Below are 10,978 nucleotides of genomic sequence, written 5' to 3' on the forward strand. Positions count from 1 at the left end.
ACTTGATACCTCATCCCAACTATACATTACACCATTAATGACCACTTGTTAAACATCATAAACCAATCATTTGTGATCCATCAGGCAGTATTTTTAGCTAGCTGTCTTTTTCTTAGTGTAGCCCAGGTAACTTGGGTATATACTCCCCTTCTCCAACTGAAGGGGATTGTTAGCTGGCAGGTGTGCTGTAGAGTGGGAACTGCAAACCACTCAGTTTCCCTCTGTCCCTATAGAACCAGGCCAGGGCAGACAGGGGACTTAACTATATACACATTTATTTACATGAACTTATCACGAGGGAAAGGAACGTGGATATAAACATATGTACAATATGTATATATATTTATAAGATATCTAAACCAGTAACATAAACAATACCCTTTGGGTAAATGCCATAAAACCTTATACCAGTGCTCTCATATACAGGTAAGTCACAGGTAAGTATCTGATCTGAAACAGATAAACGCCAAAGATAAACTTAATCCTGAGGGGAAACCCCAAGCTCTTGGGCTTTTCCCAAGCCCTACAAAGAAGCTGGTAACTTTAGGGAGGCCCTCTCAGTGGGACCTCCCTTTTCAGCATCCCTTCACTAACCAGGGCAGGACTCCCTTCCCCTGTGGGAATCCTCTTTTCCCTGCAACTCACAGCTTCCAGGCCTGGAGGACGGCCCTTGTCCTCTGTGCCAAGCTGCTCTCTTGCATGCAGTGGACTTCAGGAGGGTCGCTGTGCCCTGGAACAGGGATCCTCTATGCAGGGCTTCTGGGACCTCTGGCTTGGCCCTGTCTGCTGGGTCAGTAGCCCAATCACCATCTGGCTGTCTGAACTCAACCTTTTGCTATGTGTCGGAGGCCTAGGCTACCTTGTGCAGCACCAGGCTCGGTCTGCTCCTGGACCCTCCGTGCAGCACCTCCTGCACCAACCTCCTAGCCATGTTCTGGGGCTTGAGGACCTGCGCTGCCCAAGTGCTCCAAAGGCCCTACCCCATGCACTGTCCTGTGCATTGTGTCTCTGGCCACATGCCAGAGGTTGCAGACCTGAGCCGCCTCACGCAGCTGCCAGGGTCTGGACACCATGTGCCAGGCTGCACGCCAAGAACCTAGCTGCTGGAGCCGTCCACTGTTCCCTGCTGATGGAAGCATTCAGGGGTGCTTCTGGGCTACTGCTTCGCCCTGCTGAGCAGCTCTCCTCAGCTCTTCTAAGCCTCGCTCTTCTCTGTCCCGGATGTGCTCTCCTCATGCTGGGTACGCAGTTCCTTTTATACACTCCAGGACTCCGCCCCTGAAGTCTTCTGGACCTGAGTGTTGCAGTCTTCAACCAGGTCCATGGGGGAGGAGGGGGAAATTCCTCTCCCCCTCCCCTCAGGAAAGGGGCATGACTGTACTCTTCTTGCTGCCTCCTGATTGGGGGATGAGCTCCACCAATCAAAACAGCAAGATTTCAAGCCTGGGGCTGAACCCAAGCTCCAAAAGACAAGGCTGCTACACTAACTTACTAATGTGTGTGTCATGGGAGACAATGTCAAAAACAAAGCTTTGTTAAAGTCAGGATATAATCAAAATCTACTGCTCCCCCTACAGAATAGTAGAGCCTGTCAGCTTGGCACAGAAGGAAATCAAGTTGGTTAGACATGACTTGCTTTTGTTAATTCCATGCTGGCTCATCTTGATCACCCTGCTTTCCTCCAGGTGCTTGGGGCTTAGACTAGATGACCTCCTAGGGTCACTTCCAACACTAATTTTTTATGATTCTATGAAATAGGCATGTATCTTTAAGGAGAATCTTTGGTCTTAAAAGCATAAGAACCCTGAGCTAAGTGAGTAGTAACACTAGGGAATAAGAGTAGTAGGCTTTTTACTTTCATTAAATTTTGGCTCATTTTTCTAAGGAATTATTTTGGACCAGAAATATCAACTTCATTAAAATGAACAGTCCTTGACTATTATAAGAATAGAATTGGATACAATATTAACATGTTTGTTAGTTTGTTTGGTAAATTTATGTTTCTAAAATTCAGAAATGTTTCTGTAGAGAAATAGCCCTATTAGATCCATCTGGTAATGAAGCTATAATAAACCTTGGACTTTCTCCCAGCTGAGTGTCCTAATAATAGTGTTGCCTTTGACCTAAAGGGATAGCAAATATATGGGGCCTTGTCACAATTTTTCCATTAGGAAGAGCAATTGTGGATTTCAGTGGTTTCTTTTAAGCAATCCTGCTTGCTTACAATGAAAATTCTGTTTGCCTGCAAACAGCAAGAGCAAATGATTGTAGACATTTGAGTGGTTTTGCTCTCAGTTTTCAAGTTTGCCTTTCAAGTCCATCTTGGGTCCCATGAAACACTGTTTCTGTTCCCTCTCAGGGTCACATTCATAATTACATCAGCTGACTTCTGGCTGCTTTTCTGACTTCTGGCATACAGGCAGATGCAAGCAGTCAATGGCCCAATCCCTGTTTGTAATCAGTCCCCCAGGAAAAAAACTCAGACCCATGTGCACTGCTGATCAGGTTTCTCTGGATCTTGGGTGCTGCTGGAGAAAATAGAAGCTGCTTTATTCCATAAAGAATTTTGATCGCTTCTTCCAGTTATCCTGAATGAAAAGTGGCTTTAATAAGGTCTGTGATTGCTCAGAGAAAAGGCATGCTTGATAAAAGCCATGAACACCTTTTATTGTAGCATTATTTAACCATCACATGCATTTAATCTTTTTAAGAGAGTGGTATATGGAGAATAAATGTTAGTGGTAAGATTTTCTGTTGAATTTCAAAGAAGCAATCTATCAGGAGGTGAAAGTGTAGTGGGGGTTTTCACCTGCCAATAAATCTTTCTAATCCTGGGTTGTGCTAGTGGCTGTTGGGGCTCTTGGTTTCATTTAGACCAGCAATGACCAACCTGCATCATGAATGCCATAAGTGTCATAGGCAACCTCTTTTTGTGGCAAGTAGAAGATTAGGGAGGGGACAGGCATCACAGGAGCAGATAGGGCAGGGAGTGGAAAGCAGGGCAACACATAAAGTTAGGGGAAGGGTGAGAATAATACTCAAGAAGGGCTCAGGGCTAGATTTGTGTCACACCTGCCCAAAAGGTTAACCTCCACTGGTTTAGACAATCCTGAAGGCATTTTTTTCATAATAAGTCTCCTTTGCTTCCCAGAATCTCTACAGCTCAGTATGCTGTAGTCCTTCTTTGTCTGGGCTCCTTGGAAGGTCTCTGTATAACTTTTTGTTCACCAAAGCAATCCTTTCTTTCAGGATCTGGGTATTTGGAAAACTGGTATGCTAGTCTGCCACTCTAGCTCTTTTAACCAAGGGGGGGTGGGGGGGCAGCAGGAACAGAGGTTCTCACCCTAGATCAGGAGTGGGCAATTATTTCACCTGGAAGGCTGCTTAATGAGTTTTGGTGAGCTTTTGAGGGCCTCAAGGGTAGCCTCGCCCCTTGACAGGGACCCCACCCCTTGGTCACTGGTGGCTAGAAAACGGTATTTAGAGATTTGCTTTTGGGAATTGGCTTGTATGTAAAGTAGATAAACATTAGGATAATGGTACAGGGCAACAGCAAAGGTTAATTGATTTCTAAAAAGCCTGTCTGTGACAAAGTTTCCTCAAGGACCTCTGTGTCTGATTACAAGTAAGCAGTGAGCAGACACTCGGGCTGCAATTGAAGGCACGTTCCATACTGTTCCATAATGTGAGATAAGATAGCACCAGGTCACAGTGCCCAACTGCAGAGCCCTCAGGATTTCTGGTTTGGGGGGAACAGACCAAATTAGAAGGACACCAGTAAAGCCCAAATTAAGATTTCTGCATGTTATGGGTTTGTGAAACAAAGGAATATGATGAGAGGACAGAATGTGGACTGCATGATGACAAGAAAGAGACCAATCAGCAATGTCCAAAGATGAAGAGTCATCACAGAGGGAAAAAGATTCAAAAGAAGGGATTTCAGAGAAACAAAGGGTCCCTGAGAGGGGAACCCAAAGCCACCATGCACAGAAGGCACACCACCAACCTGTCTCACCCACCCCACTGGGGTCGGGTGGGCCTCAGCCTCCAACCTCCAGGATGCTGACATCTGACATTCAAGAGACAACCTCAGAGTGAAGCTCACATACTGGCCAGATGTATCTTGACTCTGATGACAGCTCGAGGACTGGTAGATAGAATCGTAGAAAGTTAGGGTTGGAAGGGACCTCAGGAGCATTGGCGACACATAGGGGTTGCATGCAGGTACATGTGCACTCCCTGAGATCAGCTGTGCACCCCCTGGAAGCACCAGCTTCAAAACTGGACATCCTGCCGGAAATGCACTTCTGGTTTCGCCATGGCTCTGTGATTGCAGCCACCCTCCCAGTTGGCAATTGGCCACTGGGCCCACCCCCCCATTGGTGATCTGGTGCCTCTCCCAGACTCAGGAGGCATCAGGTACCCATGCTTAGGAGATCATCTAGTGCAACCCCCTGCTCAAAGCAGGACTATGCCCAACTAGATTATCCCATCCAAAGCTTTGTCTGGGCTCTTTGGAAGTCCTACTTCCTGGTGGAGTCCCAGAAGCTGCATGTGGTGGCAGAGTGGGGAAGGCAGCTGGTTCCATCATATGGGGCTTTACCCCAGTGGCAAATGAGTGCCAAAAGCTGCACATGCACCATGGGAAGCCCTGCATGATAGAGGCAGGCCAGCCTAGCTCTGCTCCTTGCCACCACATGCAACTCCCAGAACTGGCTGGAGCTGCACGGTATTGGGCAGCAGTGCCTGCATGGGCCATGAGTATCCCAAGGGCCCACTGCCTACTGCTGTTGCTGTTGCTGGCAGCAGGACCTGTTTGCCATAGGGAGGAGTATGTGGAGGTGTCTGTACACCCCCTCACCTTCCCTCACACCCCACATACCCACACCCTGCCCACTTGAGCTCTGCATTCCCACCGCTACACAGGCTCCAGGCTCCATGCTCCTGCCAGCCCCATGCTCCATGCTTCCACCTAGCTGCAGCTCCCCCCATCACCCCTATCACTTCCTACCTGCTACTGGAAGTGAGTGCTGCAGCAGAGACAGGAGGAACAGGCCCTGGAGGTTTGGGAAGCTGAGCAGGTCCCTCAGCAGCTGCAGCAGTGGCAGCAGCAGCCCCACCCAGAAGCTGTGCATGTTGGCTAGGTTGGACCCTTCCACACAAGAGGGTGGGAGTGAGGCATACAGGCTGCGTAGGGTACCATTAATTGATGGATGCCCACAGGTCAGAGGAAATTGCCTGGTGGCCCGGATTCAGCCTGCAAGCCATACTTTACCCACCCCTGTCCTAGGTTTTTTAATATTTCATTCAATAATACAAATTTTGCCTGTAATTGATAGAAAAGATGCCTCTTGTTAATATATTGTGATCATAATTTATTTCAGATTGTAATATGTGACCCAGAAATCTCATCAAAGAGCTCTAGAAAGACCGGTCTAGCAAAACACACCTTAGATATCTGCATGTTGTCAGCCGCAGGTGTCTAAGTGCATTTCAGCTATTTCAGCTAATATATATTACCATTGTGGGAAGTTAGCAGATCAGACTTAGATTAATCAATCTTAAGGGAGCTTTTGGACCTTTTCCAGAACCAGGTCAGAGATAAATAAGGTAGATTGTTTTGTGCTACAATACAAACAAGCACTGGATGTTAGGAGACATTTTCAGGGACATCAGCCAACAAGATAGAGTAAAGAGATTAAAGGAAGCGAAGTGAAGGGTGTTTGTAGGTGTGCATGAGAGAGAGAGAGAGAGGGAGACCATGACATCAATATTTTCAGTGACCAGAAATGTATTGTGCACTGCTGTTTACTTTGCTGTTACTTCAGCAAATATGCAAATTTGCTTTATGCTAAATATCTCTTTCCATTGCCATAAAATTAGATCAGCCCACTGATATTAAATACAAAACACTAAACTAGAATAGTGATGAGTGTATGAGCCATAGAAACCAAGGAAAACCGTTGCATATCTGAAATGAAACTCCAGACAGTTTCAGGTTTTTTATAGCTGAATACAATCAAGAAGTATATAAAATGAAGTTCCTGTTAAAAGCAAAGTAAAACTGAAATATGTTACTAAAGCAATAGGTTAATATAGATTCTGATAAAAGGAAAATGTAATTAAATATTTGAATGTTTTTAACAAATTATTTTCAGTTTATTTTGTCTTATTGGACCCTGAGAACTGATGTTAGCAGTATATGAAATAAATGCATTGGCCACTAGAATGAAAGGAGTATGCTGCATTAGCCCCACTTAGTTTTTTATTTTAGTTTGTGAAAGAATGAAGGTTCTCAAGACTCTTTTTACTCCTATTATGGATGCTAAGAGGAACACTATTTTGTATAAGAGATGGATTTTCAGAATTACATGAACATTTCCAAAAAAGGCAGAACCACACATTCTTTTAGCTTTCCTCTTGATTGAATTTTGGACAATGGTACCATTCTCCTTTAGTAAGTTTGGAAACCTCTTTTTACAATAGATCAAAAAACTTCCTAATACTCTCCTATAGAAGTTGACATGCTAGCATATGGGAAAAGACCATTTTGTTCCCATTTAGGTAATGGTGAATATGATCATCATCACAGGTCTTTGAAGGTTCAAATAAATGCTGCTCTTGTTAGTCTCCCACAGAAAGTTAGTACATGCATCTTCCTTCTGTGTTTATAACAGCATCTGTCTTATGGTACTTTTTCAACCACACAGTGGCAGACTTTTCAATTCCGAGATTCCTGCATCTGTTAATAACAGCACAGAAAAAAGATGATGCAGTGTCTCATGTGTGAAATAAATAAGTGGTGCTTTCATTTTCTCACTGCATATCCCTGCTAAAGACTCTTGCTGACCCTACATGTGTCATTATTTTCTTCTCTTGCTTAGGGCACATCTGCCTTATTTGGCCTTTTATAATTGGGTCTTCAGATATGTTATATTAGCTGAATGTTGTACCCAGCTGATATTCTGAAAAGAGTAGCAATAAAGCTTAGAACAGCTATGTAAATACATTTTTAGAGTAGTGTTTAATAAGTTTTTCTTATTAGCAAAATATTTCACAAGAGACGTCAGGTATGTTAAATAGCTTCTAGTCTGAAGTAGATCTCATCCTGGTTCTTTCAATAACCCTGGTGGAACTTTTGGTAAGTCATTTCATGTCTTTGGGGTTCTGTTTCCTTCCTGTCCTTAGTCAGTCTTATTCCTTTAATCATTGCTTCTATGGGCAGTGGCTTTCCCATTTTAAGGCTATAAACAGACATTTCACTTCCCCAGAGAGAAAGTGTTTTGTCTTGGGATCAGTGGTGATGCATAGGGGGTACACCCCCTGAGAGCGCTGGTACTCCCCCTGACAGGCTGTGCTCCTGGCTTAGGTGACGGGGCTGATGGGAGCGCCGGTACCCTCCTGAGAGCACTGGCCGGGGAGTGGGAGTGCCGCGGCCACTTCTGAAAATGCCGTGGCCACTTCTGGGAATGCTGTGGTCACTTGCGGAAGCTGATGAGTGAGATCGGCTGCAGGGGGACCCCCGGCCCCTGGTTGCTGACTGGTCACTGGGGGATTCTGCCTATTGTCCCACTTCAAGTACTTGTGCAGTATGCCAAATAAAATATGCTATTACTCATCTAGACATCAGTGCGTGTGTCTGTGAATTAATTGCAGTTCATTTAACTTAATTACCAGTCATTCCAGGAACAAGGCTATCAGGCTGTTCTTCTTTGGCAATCCCTTAGATAAGAAAATCATCCTTGACTTCGTGGGCCCAAAGATGGCTGATGAGGCTGATCCGGGATCAATGTGCAAGTTAGACACATGTTTCCATGCATGGTGGATAGCACTGGATTGTTGATTTGGTCCATGGCACACTATTTCTGCCATTCTGACTTTTCTGTCTCCTGTTGTCATCAGAAGTTTACAAAGTACTAAGATACTTGCAGCAGAGAGTTCCTCCATTTGGGGCAGTCCTGGGCAATAGTCTCCCATGAGTTGATGCTGATGTTACATTTTTTCAAGTTGGCCTTGAGGATGTCCTTGAAGTGCTTTCTCTGCCCTCCTCTTGAGTGTACATCTTGACTAAGCTGGGATAATAAGACTTGCTATGAGATTCTGGAGTTGAACATCTGGATGACATGGCCAGCCCAGCAAAGCTGATGTTGCATGATCATCCTTTTGATGCTTGCGGTGTTTGCTTTCAAGGGCACTGATGCTGGTGCATCTATCTTTCCACTGAATCTTCCTCAGGCAGATGGTATTTGAGGTGACTCCTGTGTGTTGTCCACATCTCCACTCCATACAGTAAGGTGGGAATCACCACTTCTTGATAAACAATGAACTTGGTTTCAGATCTGATGTCATGATCTTTAAAACTTGTTTCCTCAGGAAAACACCCGTTTTCCTCATTCTTCCCTGCACCATTCATCACCATTCTATAAAGCTATGTGTTCTCCCTGGCCACATACTGGCAGAGGAACAGCAATGCAGCTCAGAAGGGCTGCAAGTGTAAAGGGCTGTTGCATTCCTGTTTTGTTTTGAGTCAAAACCCAGGACTGCTGCAAATAAAACATCTGCTTACAGCTTGAGTGCCAATTCAGCATGTAATACAATAGGACCACCATCTCAAATGCATGCTCTTAGCATTGCTGAAAATAACACCACCACCTTGATTTTTTTCTTTATTCATTCATAATGATATCCTTCTTCATTTTTCTTGTAACAAGAATAGAGGAAAGAAATCTCTAGAGTTTTGTTATAACTTTCAGTAATAATTTCCAGTGGCATATTGAGATTGTTCTGCAGTGATTAGCCGAAGAGCCATAAGGAGAGGTTAGGATTGATGGTAGTAGTGAAATTAGAGATGCTTTGGGGAAAAGGATATAGATGGAATTTCCAAAAAAATCTCAACATTGGCCCAACTGATAAAACTTTGATTTCCATGAGACATGCTTAAATCAAGAGGTTGCTTGTGTTACCCTTTAATTATATTAGATAAAGTACTGAGATACCTAGCTCTTCCATATGCCCCCCTTGTGCTGCTATAGTTTTTTTTCAGTTATTTCTCCCCAGTCATCTATAGGAGAGGCTTCCAACTTTCATCTTCTTAGGATGACATGTTTTTGCCAGTATCCTTGATAGTGCTGCAAGTGAGGTTTAGTTCTTTTAGCAAACTTGAAAAGGCAGTTTTGGACTGGGTTACATAGTAACTCAAACACTAGTAAAAGCCTTATACAGTTTGTCAGAAAAGTGTCATCTATAGGATAGCATGAGATAAATGTGTGTATTGCTGTAGTCATTGTTAACATTTACTGTACTTTGTTAATTTAGCCTTAAGCACTTTTGTAAGAGAGTGAATAAAACCAATTTGATTCTTGCTGTAGTGGAAACAAGTTCGAGGAACTGGAAGTAAACTTGACTTATTGTTAAATGTTTCCTCAATTATTATTAGATATTAACTTTGAGTTCCTGTTCTCATTTCTCCATTATGGTAGATCCAGAGGTGATTTAATAGAACTGATCCACCTATTCATTTCTTTGCTAAGCCATTCGTATGCTTAAAGTAGCCCTTTAGCAGGAATTGATCCAAATCCAGCTGGAATCAATTACACTCTTCCATTGTTTGCAGTGATCTTTGGACTGGGCTGTTAGAGAATAAACTATTGTTGTATTAGAATGGTGTCAAGTGATCCCACCCACAATAATGACCTTATTGTATGAGACCACATACACAGGAAGAGATGGTCTCTGTCCTAAATTGCTTATAGATTAAATAGGCTGGGGGTGTCAACTGGCTGAGGGGATAGATAACTTGTGGCTGTTAGGCTCTCAGTCCAGGTACCACTCCCAACGTCACCATCCTACTGCCAGCACTGGCATCTCTGCACTGCTTCTTTCTCCTCCAGCTTCTGCCTCCTCCCACCACCCCTGGGGGCAAGGCAGTGCAGTGTGGTCCACAGGACTGAGGAAACCTGTAATGTGGGAGCCCTGGGGGCACCCAGAAGCACTGGTGCACCATAGCAAGAGTGTCTTGTATGATATAATGGGGGAGGTGCCCACGGTGAGGTGGGTGCATATGGTACAGTTGTGTGGCCTGCATGGCCTGTGGCTAGGGGGCCTGCAGCCCTCAGTCACTCAGAAGTTAGACAGCCTTGAAATAGGAAATACTGGATTGGGGAGAAAAGGACAAAGCACCAAGAAATGAAGTGACTTGCCTGAGATTACATAGTGAGTCAGTAGTAGAACAAGAATGGAGACCCAGGTCTCTTTATTCCCAGCCCACCTCTATCACACAGCTTTTATCCTTAAAACTAGGGATGTCAAACTTCTGCAGGCAGAGCAATGGAGGGAGTGACAGCTGTGGCCCAAAAGCCACAGATTAACCCCTCATATGGGGTTATGGACCATATGGGCCACATATGGTCAACGGGCTATGAGTTGGACAACCCTGCTTTAAACTATGTCCAAGTGCTTTCATATAAGAGTATCAGTATACTTGCATAACAATTGATACAGTGAGTGAAGGAAGGAGAAAATATGATACTTATTTGGTAAATATGCATGTTTTATTCTTTAAACGTGTTTGGCTGGTAATCTGTAGAAACAATCTCTAGAAATTGAATTGGAAAGTGTGGACTTGTCTATTTTGGAGCAAACTGACTAGATGGAAATATTCTCAATGAACTGCAGCACAGCCCTGATGGTGGAGAAAATTGGGTCCCTACTGTAGTGAAGTTTGGTAGTGCTGTTAAGTAGGGAAATGTATTTAGTGCTCCAAATGATGCAATAAAAATCTCTTTTATTGTCAGCCCAACTAGGGTATATTTCTGACTTTAAAATAACCCTTTTGTGAGAAAGCAAAAATGGAAAAGAACGTGAATCTTGTAAGAATATTTTAGTTACCTGTTCTTTTCTGTTTCTGTTTTCAAAATCTTATGGGAAAAGTTTGTAGTCTATAAAAAGCATGACATTAATTACAGTGGTTTTGAAAAGT

This window comes from Alligator sinensis, unplaced genomic scaffold (genome assembly GCF_000455745.1).
Source record: "Alligator sinensis unplaced genomic scaffold, ASM45574v1 scaffold1192_2, whole genome shotgun sequence".
Lineage (NCBI taxonomy): Eukaryota > Metazoa > Chordata > Crocodylia > Alligatoridae > Alligator > Alligator sinensis.